The sequence below is a fragment of the Hibiscus syriacus genome, unplaced genomic scaffold (genome assembly GCF_006381635.1).
Source record: "Hibiscus syriacus cultivar Baekdansim isolate YM2019G1 unplaced genomic scaffold, ASM638163v2 tig00110160_pilon, whole genome shotgun sequence".
NCBI classification, from domain to species: Eukaryota; Viridiplantae; Streptophyta; class Magnoliopsida; order Malvales; family Malvaceae; genus Hibiscus; species Hibiscus syriacus.
Window position 1 is genome coordinate 2,958,442 of NW_024062608.1, and position 19,585 is coordinate 2,978,026.

The following is a 19,585-nucleotide window of genomic DNA, read 5'->3' on the forward strand; positions in this document are numbered from 1 at the left end:
AAAAATATAGCTCTTAAATTATATTTACACTTATATCGATCATATCAATTTAAACTATAATAAATTCAAAAAAAGTTATTATTATATATGAATTATATAAATTTAAATTATAATAAAAATATAATTATAATAAAAATATATTTTATATAACTCACAATTAATATTTTAATATATAAATCATGAATTTTAATTATTTTTAAAAATTAAAATAAATTATTAAAAATAATAAATTATTTTTTAAGGAGCTTAGTATTAAATTATTAAAATAAAATGTAAATACATAATTGAGTGGAGTCCATGCATTAATAGGGTAAAATTATAATTTGTTTTAAAACACAATGTTGAAAATGAAAAAGCTAGAAATCCTAGTTTTCGCGGTTGGATTGAAGTCACTGTTTTCACCGCAATTTTTTCCATTTTCACCCATTTCACATTGATTTTACAGTTAAACGGACTTTTTAACTAAAAGTGGTTTTAGAAATCGCTACCAAACGGAACGGACAATATAGTGTTTAATTCAACATAAGTATGTTGGTGTGAAGGAAGATTCAGTCGAGAGATATTTGGATTGGTCAAATCAATTCCCATTATTTCTGATATTTGCTTCTTGGGTATACTAATTTGACTAATAATCAGTTTGTTGATCATACATTCAACCACGGGTGCTTAAGATACCCTTTATAGTGTAACTAATCCTTGATAATTACTTATTATATTTATGATTTTCTCTCTTATTGGTGATATTATTTTTCTGATGCATTATTGGTGGTAATATTAAGTGTTCAAATCTTTATGAGGTTTATTTTAGTCACTTACTAATATATTGATACAACAATCATATTAGGTTTTTTTTAAAATTTTAAAATTTTAATAATTTAATGATCAAATGTGAGACTTATTAATACTGAAATTGAGGTCACGGAATCGGATTCAGATTCGAATCAAACTGAGCATAGTTAATGGTATGGTTAATGGCTAATGGGCTGGTTAGACTGGTTTTTGGACCTAAATTGAAAAGGCTACCGATCATGGATTATGCAGGTAAATGGGCTTTATGTTTGATAGTTTGTGGGTAGAAGCTTGGTAATTGGTTTTTGGGATTTGGACTTGGTAATTGGTTTTTGGGATTTGGACCAATTTTTGGAACATGTTCTGGCCCATAAAAACATATTAAAGGCATGCAATAAGAATCTCTTTTAGTTCTACATGTAGATTAAGTTTACAAGTACATGTTCGACACTCTTTTTATGTTTTTAAATAATAAAAAAAGGCTTAGAAAGATTTGAAATTTACAAGCTTAGCCGAACATAAATGATTAACTCTTTAGCAATTTTTAGTGTAGAAGTCCCTTTTTTTCCCTTCATTTCTTTATCAAAGGAAAGAGGATAAAGTGAGGGTCACATCACATGTGTACCTGAAATTGCTCTGCCTTTCCTGGTAGGTGCCATGATATGATATCAATTCGAATTCAGTGCTACCTATCCTTATGTATGTATTAGAATTATTTGGTATCCAAAATTATCAGATATAATTGCTTCATATTAATAAGATAGTCTTTCAAGCGTTGAAGGAATGAAATCACTGATTGAAATTCGCTGTCAAAAGCTAATATTTTTACGACCCCACAAGTTCTTTTCATGAAATGTAGCTTATATGAACAGATCATGTGCTTTTTTGTGTTTCCTTTTTCTCATCAAGTAGAAAGGGGGCGGGCTTGAAATTCTATAATAATTTAAGCAGTGCAGTGAACTTAGCTTTAAATGTTTTTTAATGGAACATCATCTTTATAAGATTCATGTTGTAACTCAAATGTATTGACCCCGCAACCTTTGTATTTATAATTTCAATAAAGTATATCTCCTTTCTTACAATTTTTAAATTAATTTTCTAAATAAAACAAATTAGCTGACCCTATTCTTATATGTAATAGGGTAAGGGGAGGTAGGGTAGTAGGATGCCCCCAACGCAAGGTTGAGAGCAGCTTCCGTGAAAGACCTCTGTTATGAATTGCCCTCAGTGAGACTCGATCCCACGACCACGAGGTTAAAAGCCTTTCTTACAATCTTTAAATTAATTTTCTAAATATATCTTGAAAATATTTCACTTTACTAGTATTATTTGTAAAATTTAATAATCCCACCAACAATATATGAACTATTTCCTATATAGTTCTTATTGCAAATATTTCAAACTTAATTTTCAAGAAATGAGCTAAAATCCACTTTGAGCAAGTCTTTTTCCTTTTTCATTTTCATTTAACTAGCATTCCACTTTCTCTTGTTGAATTTTCAAAAGTTATGGACATGAAAGGTATTGTCAAGTCTATCCTTTTGTTTTTATGTTTATTTTTCATATACATTTTAAATGATTTTTAGTCTAACTTATTACGTGGACGAGTAAGCCAAAGTGTGTTGACACAAGTGATTGAGATTTATGAATTTGAGCATGTAAGACCAAGTTTATATCCTATCACAACCACTCTTGGTAAGTAATATGTAAATTCCTATATAAATCCCAATTGGGTCTTATGTATGCTTGGCCCTGAACTGAGGAAGCCACCCTTACCTAAACCCAAAACAATTATGTGCACAAGAAATAATATGTATAGGCATAAAAAAGCGTTATTACCCCCATTAATTATTTTTAAGAACAACCCCTAACAGATTTGTTAGAAAAATACCCCTTAAAGTGCACCCGTAAGACTAACTCGCATCCTACCCAGCGCGTGAACAGGTCTCGCTTTCTACAGAATGTGAGGTACTATGCACTTTAAGATTACCCAATTTAATAGTCACCGAAAAATTGAATTGTCCTGAGAAATTTATCCCGATGATATTCAAGGTACCTCACGTTTTCCAATGAGCAAGGTACGTGTTTTCCAGCACAAATCACATGTGCTGATATGCATGTCCGGGGGACATGTTCAGGTATTTAATCTCAAAGTTTTGGTAATTTATAATATTAGAGGCGTATTACTTGAAATTTTCTTTCAGTTGAAGCCATTATGGAGACATACGAGATATCACAAGTGGGTTAAAATTCAAGTTGAAAATGGTTCCAACGCTTGTTTTGTGCATGAAGGAAATGCTAAAAAAACTACAAAGCTTTGGTTGTCCGGTTCTTTCTCGATGGACGACCAAATCTTCGTCACAGTGAATCCTCATTGAGCATGGACGAGACCTCTTTTTGGCGTTGTAGTACGAAATTTTGACGTATTGTAGGATCATCATCAACTACATCTGGATCCCTTTAGTTTCCAATCGGAGGAAACTCATACCGATACACATTGAATACGGTTTCCAATAAGTACACGTGATCAATGAATTGCACGTAGTTAATTCGTACTGAAGAACAAACGACAATGACATGCGGACATGGATATTTGAATGTTTGGAATACTTCATAGTCGCATTTTCTTTCACGTAGATTGACAATGTATGCGTTGTGATGTATGCCTTCGAATAGCCTAATATTCCGAAACACGAATTGATTTTGTTTGCGAAAGACGCATGCATACTCGCTTTGAGTGCTGTAGAAAGGTTTGTAATTTTTTATAGAGGTCTAGGTTGATTCTGTGACCATCTGCAATCCTCTCAGTTGTTTACCTTCCAAGGTTGCAAACATAGTTGACAAACGATAATATGTCGCTTTGACAACGGAAGTGATAGGCAAATGTCGCACTCCCTTCAGTGATGAATTGATTGTCTCAGTCAAGTTCGTTGTCATGTGATGATATCGTATGCCCTCATCAAATGACCGAAACCATTTCTCCCTCGGGATTTTAGCAAGGTAGTTGTAGCCTTCCTGATTCTTGTGTCTCAGTTCTTCAAACAGCTCGTTAACCTCACGTGTGGAATGCGAGTGGGTTACCCATTGAAAGAACAACAGTTAATTATAAATAATAAATGAAAAGATATTTGAATCCAAATAAATTGAAAGACATGTCCATTCAAAGCACCATTATGCGTTCATCTTCGTTCCTAAATTTTTGCAAATAATTTGCGATAATATGGCGTAAACAGTACCGGTGATAAATATGGGGAGACTTACAAGACGGTCTCATACGTTCAATTATGTATTTGATCCTTGTGCGTCTGTAAGAAATAAGACATATATCAGTGGGACACTCTTGTAAAACATGTGATAGAACATATATGTAAGTACTTAAAGAAGAATTCCCAAGAATCTATATATTTCTTTTCTACTATTGCGAATACGATGGGAATTATTTTCCTATTGTCGTCCTATGCCACTTCCAACAACAATATTTGTGTGTATCTGTCGTACAACCAAGTGCCATAGATTTGAACCATAGGTTTACAGTACTGAAATACATTAACACGCTGCGAAAATATCCAAAATAGCCTGTGAAATTGGCATGCACCTTGTACGACACGATCATTTTCCTACTACAACACAATTTCCAGTTTGACGATCATGTCCGATATGTATTTCTTCATCAGTTTCAGCCATGACATCAACTCTTTGTACGATTTTTTCCCATTGGTCATACATTTTTTGTTGAACATGATACCTAGCGTATCATACTTTATGGTAACTAACAGTGTAGTCGTACTGAGATGTGATTGCAACAATACAACTGAAAATCGTAATACGTGCATTTTCTTTAGCCAATGGTATGAAGACATCACAAAGCATGTGAACATCTAAGTTTGGATGATCCTGAGTGAGCCTGCTTGCGGTACATGTATGAGGTTGTTCTTATTTGTTAGCCTACATAGGTTGCTCAACCCTTTTCAAGTGTGATACATGAACCCTTCGATTATATTGAACATGTGGACACATTATGCCATGTACTTATCCGCGTTTGTTTTTTCACAGTCGACGTAACCGAGTGACGTATATTATAGTTCTTAATTACAACCACAATGAGTTCTTTTATTCTGAATATTATCCCAACATAGAGCTAACTATCACTATATTCGTTGTATTGATTAAGCTACTGGAATTTTGAAAATTCGAGAGCGTTTCAAGGTTCCATTTCAATTGTTGTGAAGTAGGATAGTGGCTTGTAATAAGGAACATGAGCCGCGATATGTAAACTATCATGATCATTTGCTCCCTCTGGCATGTCAAGTTCCTCTGGTTCTTCATTGAAGGGGCCTATATCGTTACCATCTGGGTCAATCTCGCTTAACGATTCTTCGTCGGAAGTATCCCTATCAAACCATAATAGTTTAACATTTTCTACTACGGGGGCAGATGGAGTAACACTTGTATTTCAATCACGAGAATGCTCACGAACCGTAATACGAAGATTACAGTCGATAGCACCAGCACAAGAATATCTCCCCATAGATATTGGCAAATCTTCGAACGGGTTAAACGCTTCATCTTCTTGTAACCTCGTTTCCTATTGAGAAGATGATGTACCCACGCCACTGCTGTATGGATTGTACATTCTAGGTTGCAGATTCAAGTTTTCCAATTTGAGACAGTAGTAGCATCATTATCATATGAAAATTTTGCATACAACTTAAGTGGCCCTCCTAATGAATATTGCATATGGAAATTTATCATCATGTCTGCATCACCATCATCCTGAACGGTGCATATTGAGTACGTTAGTGGTTCTAACGACGTCGGTAGTTGATACTTCAACGTGCTCAATTATTTACCATGACCATGTAGAACAATATTATTGACTTCTTTCATCAATTTCTTATGAATTAATTTCTTCAATAAGGGTAGAGTCCCAGTACACCACAACAAGTTTGATTATTTGTGGCATTTGAAATATTGTCACTGAAACAAACATTTATGTCACTATTTGTATTTTGTGACATAAAAACTGACGTCACGGTGAACGTCACCCTAGGTGTGTTACTAAATGTCAAATGTGACGATGTATAAGATTTCTTCACGTATTATTAAACATATAATGACGTTAATGGATAATGTCACATTATAATTTGCATTCAATGACAATTAATTATGTCACCAAATAATGTACATTTTCGTCATTGGTAAACCATATCGTCACCAACTCAATAATTTTTTATACGTGATGAAAGATAAATTTATCAAATAGTGACGCAATACATGATCACCTATTAGCAATATATATGACGTTTATACATAATGTCACTTTATAATTGATTCTCAATGACAACTAGTTACGTCATTAAATTATATAAAATTTTGTTATTAATAATTCACATCATCACGAATAATACATTAAAATCAATCTATATGTGACGAAAGATATATTATCACATTTTCAGTGACATAATATAACGTTACCTAATAGTATATAACTTATATTGCATAACAATTAGTTACATCACTAAATTATATAATATTTTTATTATTTTTATATAGTCACAGATACTACAATAAAATCAACCTATATGTTACGAAAGAGAGATTGTCAAATTTTGAGTGATATAATATAATGTTATGTAATAGTATTTTGAATGATGATTATGCATAGCGTCACCTTATACAATTTTCTCTAATATAGTGACAAAATAAAGATTGTCACCATAATATGACAATATATATTAAAATGAAAATACTTATATTAATCTAAAGAAAAAATAACATAGTTTACTTATTGTAAAATAATAAAATTTATACGAATATTTCACTTGAAAACATAATAATGCCATTTTTATAAATATAAAAACACTTAAATGTTCAAAGAAAATAAAAATAATATGACTATAATATGACTTGTGGAATAACTTTTTGTGAGAATCTCGATCTAAATCTTGTGTCGACTGCGAATATGTTGATGATGAGTTTGTGGTATCATTTGAAGCTGCAAAAATAATTAGCACATTAATTGTAATAGTTAAAATTATATAATTATTTTATTTATTTAAAATATTGTTTACCTGAAAATTGAAGTGATGGCACGAGAATTCCGACATTCTAACAAAGCAGATTTCATAATCTCCATTTGAGTTTAACGAAACCATCTCAACTATATAAAATATTCAATTATATAAAAATGCAACTACTTTGGGTAAGAACAAAAAGACCCTAAAACTAAAACCATAGCAAATACAACTATGTAAAAATGCTAAAGATTAAAATAAAAATGACGAAACCATCTAAACTATACAAAAAAAAATTCAATTATATTTAACATTAAAATAAAATATTAAAAAAAATATACCAATTAACTGGATATTGAAATTGATGAACCGCTTCTATTACTATAATCTGGTGCAAAATAAAAAAAAAATTGCAAAATAATATAACTCTAAAACAAGATAACATGGACCTAAGAGATCAAGGGCCGACGGAGGCATTATAACTGAAACAACAATGAAAAGTGTACATATTAGGAACTTGTACAGAAAAAGGAACATAGTGCATTAACCATAGGTCTAAAAACATACTTTTATCGCCACTTTCAATTTGTGGCTGCAGGGAAACAAGGAAAAATAATATATAGTCACAATCACGATGAAGGAAAAAAAAAATAAAAATGATGCGGATAGTTGAACTTATAAATAACAATCCAATATATGACAAATAAAACAAGATATCAAGATTGAAACATCTAATATAACAATCCACTGTTTCAAACCTTTTCAATAAAAGAGGCAGGGTAACAACGGTAACTCTGCTCAAATGATGTCCCATGATAATCATATCCATCGAAAATCTACAAAACCAAACAACATGGAGAATTAAAAATTACTAGTATGTACACTCATCATCCATCCATTGTAACCCAAATTTCTAAATTACAGATTGAGTCATACAAAAAATCAAATGACACCCAAAGAAAACCTACAAATCACTCCATATCCATCGAAAACCAGCTAAATTAAGCAAAAAAAAAAAATAGCTGACCCTATTCCCTCATGTAATGGGGTGAGGGGAGGTAAGGTTGTTCCCAACGCCAGATTGAGAGCAGCTTCTATGGAAGACCTCCGGCAGTCATAATTATGAATTGCCCACTCGATCCCACGACCACAAGATTAAGAGCCTTGCGCTCTACCAACTAAGTTGGACGGGAAAAGCTACAAAATACAAATCACCCCAAAAACACTCGTCGAAACTAGAGCCAAAATAGCGGGGGAAAGAGAGTAAAACATACGATCTTGTGTTGTTTATGAACGGTGAAACCAGTAACTTATTGCTCAAGTTCCCTACAAGAAAAGATAAGACGGGTCCAAATATAAGAATATAGCCTAATTCAATGAAATTAATAACGAACTTGAAACGAAAATTACTAATTTGCACAATCCCCACATTTCTTTCTCATTAGAATCAAAAGCGCAACAAAGAAAATCAACAAAAATTCAAACTTGGAATGGGAATGAACGTATTTTGGAATAAAATTCAAACTTTTTCCTCCTTCAGTTACTAATCAGTTAAATTCCGTCCTTTACCACCGAAAAGAGAAAGAACGATTTGAATTTAGGGTTTTAGAAGGTAAACAATAGGGGAAATTGAACAGATCTAAAGAATATGAATTAAATCATATAAATATAGAATTGAAAGAAATTAAAATTATAATAATAATTAACAGAGGAAAAAAAGAACCTGAGAGAGACGGATATGTGTGCATGTATATTTGATCGGTGAAGCAAAGATATGAGAGAGCGAAGAAGATGAAGGAAATAACCCAAAAATGTACTCTTTTCATTGTTGTTTCAGTTATAATGCCTCCGTCGGCCCTTGATCGCTTAGGTTTGTTGTTTTAGTTGCGACGTTAACTTGTGTGATTATATTTTGCAAATTTTTATTTCATTTACTTGATAATCTTATTAACTCAAAATCAAATCGAATATACAAATTATTTATGTAATGGCAAGTCTTAACTAAGGAAATAAATAATTTATTATGAAAAAGTAGAATTTCTTGCTATGAATAAGGAATGTGGAATTTGCCTGGAGGGAATTTTTATGGGGAGGTAAAAATTTAATTCCAATTTTAAACATAGGTATACCACTATAATATTTTAATAAAAATAAAATTGTAAAAAACAAAAAAAATATTAAAAATTAATAAATTTAAAATAATAAAAAATTGTTTTTAATTATTAAAAATAATTTGACATAAATATTGACTTTTTCTATACGAACATAAATACGACTTGTGTTCATGAAAAACTTCATTGATCTTGTCATGATCAAGCTACTTTTAAGTGTTGCAATATGTTACAATATTTTTTATGACCTAGTTAATATTTTGTATAAGATTGTTGGAAAGTCGATACAACGATAAACATACTTTGAATGGTCAATTTTGATTAATGTTTTTAAGAATCATTGTAGAATATTTTATCTATTTTAGTGTATAAAATGTATTTTGAGCTTATTATAATTTATTAAATTATTTAATAAAATATGTAGAATACGAAATATTGTGTTCATTGTGCCATTACGAGTAAGCTTATAAGTAACACACAATTTTTTCTTTGTTTTATTTTTATTACAAGAGTAATATTTTATATTTTAAGATTGTTGATGTTATATGTATCTAAATATATTGGAGCTTTATGGGTATTTCTATTATCAAATCTAAATATCAATTTTTTCCTTAACACTTTGATGTAACATCATGGAAATCATAGAAATATAATAATATATTAAAAAGAATAATCTAGTCATTTCTTTTTTACGATTTATTATTTTAAGTTTTTATCTAAAGAAATATTTTAATGTGCGATAATCTAATACAAAATAATGTCAATAAATTAAAAACACAAAAATCTCTGTAAATTGCATTGTTTAATAATGTTTTTAGATTATCTTATTTTTTTAACATTAAGTGACGTAATTTCATGATGTCTTTTAAAATCGTCATATAAAAAAAAGATAGCAATAAGAAACAAATATTGATTTCGTCATGCTAAAACTATTTTTTGTGACAAAAATAAAGCGTCATTTTAATGTCTTATAGAATATGACGAATTAAATTGTCACGAATAAAACTTATTTGTGAGAAATGTGCAACGTCACTAATTGAAATCGAATCGTCAATGACGAATTATCATTATAATAAATTGTCACTAATACCTTTTTTTCATTGGAGACGATTTTACAATGTAATTATTTTATCTAAATGTCATTAAAAGGTTTCCCACTAAAAATATTGGTGGGAAGATTTTGGCGCCAAGCATATAGTGACGGAAATCAATGACCATTTTTGAAATTGTCATAAAAAATATATCATTAATCAATAAATACGATGAAAAGAAAAAAAAACGTCACATTATAGTATATTTTGTGACGTTATATGCAATGTCATATAGAAATTTCGTCATAAATTGACAAATTTGTTGTAGTGATATGTACGGAATCAAAGACGATGCCAAGATGATGCCGTCGACAAAGCTCAACCCAACCTCCCATCCCCTTTCCGACCAAAAACCTTATAAAATTATGATCGATCGATGGCCTATCGACGACGAAGCAACATTTTAAACCTCCGAACCCTAGTATTAAAATCCGGATCCCACGTAATTCCAACGGCCAATCGATGGAAATTACGACGATGTATGAGTAGAAGGATGGCAAGGACAACGTCGGTGGAGGTGGTCGTGGCCGAAAAGGCCGACGACGATAGATTAAGGTTTGGGTTTGGGATTTTGGGGTTGTTTTATAATATTAGAAAAGTTATTTTTTATAAATGCCATAATATTTTTAACATTTTATTTTAAAAAATAAATTTCAAAATCATCATATTTTGACACGTGTCACTTAACAGCAAAAATTAATTTCGTTAATGGCCCGAGAATCTAAATGGGAATTTTTGTAGCGTTAGACACCTGGATGAGACGAAAATTAGTTTAGGCTCATATTTGGGAAAAGTTGTATAGTTTGGACACTTATTTTGGTATTAAGCCATTTTCTAAGGCTTCTACTAATCAACCATGATCCTTTAAATATTCCCTCCATTTCTCTTTTCTTCCTCCTTTAGATGATAATATTAAGAACTTCTATATCAAAGACAAATGTTAAAACATACATAATAAAAATTTTTTAAAAAAATGTTAATATTCTGAAATATATTTTGCATATAACATTTGAAACAGCTATTATACTTAATTTGAGATGAATAATCAAAATTTAATTTGACTCGGAAGATTTAAAAATATTATAAGTTAATCAATTTTTGAATCAACTAGAATAAATAGTTTGATTTTTCAGGTTTAAGTTGGGTTGATTTGTTATAGTTCTGTTAATAGTCTTCTAATTTTTTTTAAAAAAATCATACATTTATAAATTAATTAAAATTTTCCATGAATTATAAATAAATTATAAAATTATTGGAAACTCTAAAATATTAAAAAATAAATTAAGTTGCATAATAATTAATTCACAATTTAGTTGAAATTTTATCATGTTCAATCAGTAAACAAATAGATTATCAAATTTAATTTATGATAATAATCCTTATTTTTCTTTACATAAGTTTTTTATACATGCTATCCAATTTTTGTACTTTACTTCAAATTTAATCAGACTATCAATAATTTTATTTTTTTTTAAAAAATTAATTTAGACAAATATGTGATTCAATTTAACAAGAATTTTATAAATTGAACTCAATTTTTAAGTTTAAATAATAAAATATGACTCATCTCTTCAACTAATTTGAATATTTCAACTCCATTACAAGCTCACCCTAACAAAATTAGATACATATTAATAAAACCTTTATTCATATAATTCAATTATTTTGAAAGAAAAGATAAGAAGAATGAAAATCAAAAGGTGAAATAATGTTTGTTGTAAGTGACATAATGAGTAGGTGGGATTAGGTTTTGAATACTGATGAATAAGTTGCCAACTGATCTAGTGATTAACCCTACATCCAATGTGCCAAATTCAGCCCCAACCGACAGTATAAGACGCCTGAAAGACCAAATAAAACCTAGTTTTGCAGCCTTTAATTTAGTTTATGGAAGAGCCAAGCAATTATATAATCCCACCAACTCTGCCGCAAATGGTGAAAGCGTTATTAATTGTGTGGGTTATGTTAAAAAAAAAAAGTCATTGTGTGGGTCTCCAATGCTACAAAAAGAGGCTCATCTCTTTGTATTGTTAAGAAACATTTACTACTTTGCTAACAATTAATGTAGGACACACTCCTCGGATCATTTCATTAATGTAGGCCTGTTCTGGAAATTCAAGAATCATGAATCCAACACAAACGACAATCTGGCTAACTAGGTTACAAGCTGAAATATATAACTAGGTTACAAGCTGAAATATATATAGCTAGCATTTGTGTTACATGTGATTTGAAGTTGCATGGCATGTGCCAGGTGGGGGTATCCTCATATGGGGTCCAACTACATTGCCAACCATTTTCCTTCGCCCCAAAACTAGAGAATATACACTCGTTTAGTGTCACTATTCTCTAACAGAAGTATTTTAGAACTTCATTTCTACTAAACAAATCTTGTTCTAACAACACATTAACACTGACACAGCATAAACATACAAAAATACATGCATGGCTATGACTCATGAAACTAATCCAATGGTCAGGATTGAATAAAAGTCAATAAGTTGTTAGCCTATCCATTCTATTATAAGCCATGAACAAAGCTTTTGTCCAATCGGGTCTCTTTCAAAATTTCACTCTGATTTCCAGAAGAAGAAAAAGGGTAAATTACATGGTTCCTACTTTACTCTCTCTACTATTTTGCTCATCAAACTTTCAATTTTTCTAATTTGCTCACTTAACTTTACATATTGAATCATTTTGCTCACTCTGCCGTTAGGCCTGTAAATGAACTGAACGTTCAGCGAACCGTTCATGAACCGTGCGGCGGGAAGTTCGTTTATGTGCGTTTATTTATTAAATGAACGAACATGAACAAGATTTTTTGTTCGTTTAATTAAATGAACGAACATGAACATAGGTCTCGTTCGTTCATTTACGTTCGTGAACGTTCGGTTATGTTCGTTCGGTTATGTTCGTTTATGTTCGTTCGATTATGTTCGTTTATGTTCATTCATTTATGTTTAACCCAATCTTCTTAAATCAATTTTGGTGACCAATTTGTAAGTATCTTAAAAATATTAATTAATATGATATTCTGATGACCAACTCCATAATTAATCCAATTTTATTTGGAGATTAAATCCAATATGTTAACCTGTGAGGCACCTCGCACCTATATTCATTTCCCCTTTTTTTTCCCAAACCCTAGTGTTCACTAGAGAGTGGAGACGATCGCTGAAAGCTTCAAAACAAGTTATATTATAGTGCAATATGAAGTTTTACATGTTTGTTTTCATCTCTTTCTCTGTTTTTTGGCTTAATAGTTGATATGTAAAGTTATTGCAGGTATCTTCACATCTAAAACTCAAGAAACATCATACTTCTTTCTAGAAATAGATGGGAATATAAGGTAACAATCGGAAGTATACGAGCATCAGTAAAGAGAAAAATATATAGAATTTGCCAGAAACAAAACAAAGGTTTCTATGCAATTTCTGAAAAAGAGTGTAATAGGAGAAAATGATTGTTCATATGTAATCATGGACCACTAAGATAAATGTTATAGCGTTAAATTAAAGTTGTGTGAATCATTTAATATCTTTAAAAGATCGATCGAAATATTTGATATCTTCAAACATTTCATCACTGCTAATCAACTCTTACGCTATTTATCACTGTAGATTTGGTTGATTTTGCATTGTCGACTATTTTTCATGAAAGAACAATGGAAGGTAGGGTCTCCAACGTTTATGTTCGTTTATGTTCGTGTTCATTTATGTTCGTGTTCGTTTATGTTCGTTTATTTATTAAATGAACAAACATGAACAAATTATATTCCTTAATAAACGAACATGAACAAAAAAAAAATTGTTCGTTTATGTTCGTGTTCGTTTATGTTCGTCTATTTATTAAATGAACGAACATGAACATACCTCCGTTCGTGTGCGTTCGGTTCGTTTACAGGCCTATTTGCCGTTAACTTTTTAAAGGCGTTATGACATGGCACGTGAATCAAAACGATGCCGTTTTGAAACACTCAAATATACTCTAAAACGACGTCGTTTTGGTGAGTAAAATATGAGATAGAGTAAAGTTTAATGACTCATGGTGTAATTTATCATTTTTCCTTCTCTTCTCCATTTTCTCTCTGCCGACCACCAATGGCCGTTCGGTCCCAAAATGGGATGGGTCGGTTCATCTCAACTTCCTAAGTCCGAATCTGGTGATTGTTTAACTAGAAAATGTCCCAAAACCTATAAATTTGGACTGAAGCGTTTCGATTTCCTCACTTTTAATCTCAAATTCGTTTACTTCAGAGTAACTTCCGACGAAATGGAGGTCGTATTCGAACTCACGATGTCAAGGCAAAGCGACTCATCCCATTTTGGGATAAAACGACCACCATATATGATGATTAACAGTAGTTGACGGTGGCATCCGACCACTTTCTATTTTTATTTTATTTTTAAATTGTTTATATTAAAAAAAATCAGCCATTAGAGAAAAAACTGAGGATGAAGCAAAATGATTCAATTTGTAAAATTTAATAAGCGGTGTAATTTACCCAAAGAAATTCATTGATGTTTACAGTAAAGAGAGCTTAACAGTTAAAAACAGCTGTTTATAAACAGCAAGTAAAAAGCAGCGGCATTTATATAACATATTAAAAGTTCATGGTAAAACAGCTATTTTACACGCATGGCCACTACAGCATGACGAAGACAAGCTTTTTATAACAATTACTCATCAATCCTACTGTACAAGAAACATCCAATAAAAGAAAACTTCAAACGTTTGAATATCATAAAGTTAGAGCACACCTCCAATATAAAAAGAACAGTAAACTACCACAATTCACGGAATTTAGAGCATCCAAACATTAACATCTTAGATGCTAAAAATCAGGAGCTGGAGGATGCTGCTCTTCTTTTGGGTCCTTCGTGATTGATGTTGTTGCACTAGGAGACTCCAGTGTTGTGCCCAGTGATGGTGCGGACTCGGTGACTACAGAATCTCCCTTCTTTGAATTTGGTGGTTTCGGGAGTTCGGTTAGAATTTGAACCACTTCCCTCATTGTTGGTCTCTCCACAGCCGGTCTTCGACGCAGAGCATTGCCACGTAGAATACGTGCATCACTTCGTGGAGAGGAACCGAAGAGAGTCTTGGATCAATGATTTTGAGAACCCCTTCCTTCTTCGAATCTGTCATTTTCCGAACCCATTGAACAATGTCCACACCATCGCCAAATTCACCCACTGGTTTTCTACCACAAACAAGTTCTAAGAGAACTACACCGAAGCTATACACGTCGCTCTTCTCATCCACCTTCAGCGTGTAGGCATATTCTGAAAAAGCACCAGGGGTATGAAATGAAATTTCAGTCAAACTACTATTACATCATTTGGAACATGCAGTTGGAACTGCCAAATTTTAGTTTTTTGGCAGGAAGTTTGGTTGGTCAAACTTAACTAGATTGATGTACTTTGAAAGCTGCTTATATTGATTGCAATGAAGAAAACATAAACTTCCCTAAGGACGATTTGGGAGCACAAATCATGCCAAACCCAACGTCAAACCTAAGTACAAGGAATTATTGGTAGGTATTAATGCATGATCCAAACCAAAATGATCAAAATAAACATCAAGTTCTTTAAACCTTTTTCCAAAGAATAGTATAAAATAAATAGGCATGCAATTAGAGATTAGTTATACCCGGGGCGATGTATCCATATGAACCAGCTATGGCGGACATGCATTCAGATGTGCCGGACTCTTGCAGAAACTTGGCAAGGCCAAAATCAGCAACATGGGCTTCTAAATCAGAGTCGAGAAGGATATTGTTCGATTTCACATCTCGGTGAACAATCAGAGGGGAACAATCATGATGAAGGTAGCATAGTCCCTTGGCAGCCTCAACAGCGATCTTATACCTCGTATCCCAGTGTAAATGACCCCCTTTCTTGCCATGAAGAACCTCACCTAAACTCCCGTTAGGCATATACTCATAGACCAAAAGATTTGTTTCATGATTTGAGCAAAAACCCAACAGTCTCACGATGTGCCTGTGCCTAATCCTTCCCAGTGTCTGTATCTCAGCATTGAATCCATGATCATGAGAAGACCCACGGCTCATTGCTGGTAACCGTTTAACGGCGACCTGGTCACCGCTAGGCATAGATCCCTTGTACACAATCCCAGCACCTCCTTTTCCAATTATGTTATCCTCCTTTAAACAATCCAAGACATCATCGCAAGTGAAATCCAAGCGCTGGAAAGCAGTTAACTTCCATGCCCGAGAATCGCTTGCCTTTTTCAACGATCTTGCTTTGATTATGGCTGCCACTGCAAACAAGATGGAGAAGACAAGCAAGCCTATAACGAGTAAAAGCTTCATAGAAGCAGAGAGTCCTTTAACATGAGTTCCATAAGTTCCTTTAGCAACCCCATCTTTACAAGGCCCCAAATAATACCACAAAGTTCAGGGTTCCCCAAAAATGAGTGTAGTTAAAGTAACTAAACTGACCGCTGCCCGGAACCAAACCAGAAAGATTGTTATATGAAAAATCAACCGCTGTTAAACTTTGCATAGTGGATATTGATGAAGGAATAATACCCATGAGATGATTTCTTGACAGATTCAAGTAGTTAATATCCTCATACCTGTGATCTCAGTGGGAATTTGACCCGAAAGCTCATTTCGACTAAGATCAACAAGCGTTAACAGCTTGCATTTGCAAATTTCTGGAGGCATCGGTCCTGAAAACTTGTTATGACTAAAATCAATCTTCGAAAGTTGTTGCAACTTCCCAATCTCAGCTGGGATTTGACCCGAAAACTTGTTCCCATCGAGAAGAAGCTTCTGAACACCTGAAAGTTACCGACACTTGCTGGTAAACCCCCCGAAAGCTGATTGTTTGACAAGCTAATTTGCCCAAGATTCGGAGAAACGGAAGAATCGGTAACCGGGAAATCCCCAGTTAAATAGTTATCCTGCAGTTCAACTTGTGTGAGCTGAGGCAGACTGAAAAGGCCTTTGGAATGGATCCGTTGAGATAATTTTCACCCATACGAATCCGACTGAGGGACTCACATTTTCCCAACGATTCTGGAATTGGACCAAACAAGAAATTTCCCAAAGTAATCAACGTTTCCAACGTGTTACCGGAACACATATCTGGCGGCAAGGTCCCCGTTAACTTGTTCGAGAAAGATCTAGGACCTGAAGCTTTTTGTTACTGCCCAACTTCTGAGGAATGCTCCCCGTGAAGTTATTTTCCCATAACTGCAATACCTCCAACTCGGGCAACTCGCCAATAAACTCAGGAATCTGTCCGTGAAGCTTGTTTCTGAAAAGATTGAGCAGAGTCAAGTTTTTAAGCTCAGCGAAACTCTCCGGAATCTCACCTGTAAACATATTGTTCGATAAATCCATGGATTTCAAGCCTTTCAAGGTTCCTAGCTCAGGAGTTAATGAGCCAGACAGCGCATTGACCTGAAGAAACAACGTGTCCAGCTTCTGCAACTTGCCTATCTCCAGTGGTATTACGCCGGATAACATGCAGTTGGCGGCGTCGAAACGAACGAGTTCGGACAAGTTCCCGATCTCCGCTGGCAAACCACCTTCAAAGGTATTGAAGTAACCAATGTATAACTGCTGCAACTTGGTTAAGTTACCGATTTCAGGTGGGATTACACCGTCGAGTTCGTTACCCGAAACGGCTAAATATTCGAGATGCTCCCACCGACCGTAACTTGACGGGATCTGACCGCTGAAATAGTTTCCTCCTAAATGCAAGTGCCGCAGATTGGGAAGCTCCGTGACGGAAACCGGTAACTCTCCCGTCATGTTATTGTTGTATAAATCAAGGACATGAAGGGTTTTCAGCTGGGAGAGTTGGGTAGGAAAGGAACCGTTGAAAACATTGTTGGAAAGGTTGAGATAACGAAGACTGGAGAGGGCGGCGAGTTCCGTGGGATTGGACCGGCGAGCTGGTTGGCAGCGACGGAAAAGTTCTGGAGGAACGGAGATGGGCAAGCGAGGGGGAAAGTTCCGGTCAGGGTGAAGTTGGTTAGGTCTATGGATGTCACGTGACGACGAGTGTAATCGCACGTGATTCCAGTGAATGAGCAAAGCGGGGTATTTGCATTCCAGTTGGAGAGGTAAGATTGAGGGTCGCCGGTGATGGAGGATTTAACGGCGATAAGCGCGCGAAGCTCCGAGATGGCTCTTGCGGCGGTGGAATGGGAAATGTGGAGAGAAGAAAGAAGTAGGAGGAGCAACTTCATTTTTTTTTCCTTCTTTCGTTATTGTTTATCAGATTTCCGTTCTTTTCGTTCCCTGGAATGGAATTGGGAGTGAAGATTGAGTGGGGTGAGATTAGGATAGTGAAGCAGGTAAGAACAAGTGTGATTTTATTAATATTATTTTTATATTTTAATTCGAACAATACCGGAGAATTTCCGTATCTGCATAAAGGTTTAATTGATAAATTTCTTCTTTTTTTTTTTACCTCACTTGTCTTTTATTTTAGGGCTGATTCATCTTGATATGATTTAAATTAATATAATGATTGATGAAATTTCTAATGTTTAATTAATAAATTCATTATGTTTAATATTTAGATTGATAGTTAAATTGGTTAAAAATTTATTTTAGAATTCAGTAATGTTTAAAAACTTTTTTGAGAAAAATATAAAAAAAGTTGACAGATTAAATGTTAAGAGTTCAGAAGTTAAAAATGCAAGGACAATTTTTTTATTAAGTTAAGATCATTATAAAGTAATATATGTTCTAAATACTTTTAATAATTTGATAATAAACATCCAATCATTATGTTACAATTGTTGATACTTAAACTCGTAACCTACTATTCTTTTAACTATTGAGTAAATTAATTAATGTAAGATGAGATTTTTTGTTTGAGGGAAGTGGAACTAAAATTAACGGATCAATCAACCTACTAAATCCAAGGAAGCTGTGATTTTTTCCTCATACTTGTTGAAAATATTCCCATTATTTGACTTTAAAGAGAAACAATAAAGGGTATGTTTGTTTCACGTAAAACGTTTTCTCGAAAATATTTTTCTCATTTTTCAGTGTTTGGTTGGAGGAAAGTTGGTTAATCAACGTAAAACATTTTTCTGGTCAACAGAATTTCCATTGTGTTTTCTAGAAAATGACTTACGGTCTGATTTTCGGTAAGTCATTTTCTGAATTTTATTTCAAATAATAAATACTCAAAATAATTTATTTTATAATTTAATATTAATAAAAATATTTAATATCATTTTAATCAAAATTAATTAAAATATTTAAATATTTTAATATTTCTAATAATATATATATATTTTTAATATTATAATGATATTATAATAATATAAGATATTATATTTTTATTTTAATAATATATAATACATATTAATAAAATTTATTATTAAATCATAGAATAATATTATTAATTAGAATAATAATAATTTATATATTTAATTAATTAAAATCTAATAATATTTTAATAAAGATATTTAAAATATCCTAATTAATATTTTTAAAATAAAACACTATTAATTTAATAAATAATTAATATGATTAATATTTTTATTTCGATAAAATATACCAATATTAATTTTTTATTAATAAAAT

The 19,585-nt window shown here is 32.6% G+C and overlaps 1 long non-coding RNA gene and 1 pseudogene across 1 annotated transcript; both read right to left on the reverse strand.

The window, feature by feature from the left end:
• Nucleotides 1–7,212: 7,212 nt before the first annotated feature.
• On the reverse strand, nt 7,213–8,607 carry LOC120216402. Its single transcript, XR_005525049.1, has 5 exons — nt 8,527–8,607; nt 8,078–8,129; nt 7,562–7,639; nt 7,371–7,395; nt 7,213–7,285 (listed from the first exon to the last, which is right to left on the reverse strand). It is a non-coding gene; the product is annotated as an uncharacterized LOC120216402 (long non-coding RNA).
• A 6,112-nt stretch (nt 8,608–14,719) lies between these two features.
• On the reverse strand, nt 14,720–18,311 carry LOC120216401 (annotated as a pseudogene).
• Nucleotides 18,312–19,585: the final 1,274 nt, after the last annotated feature.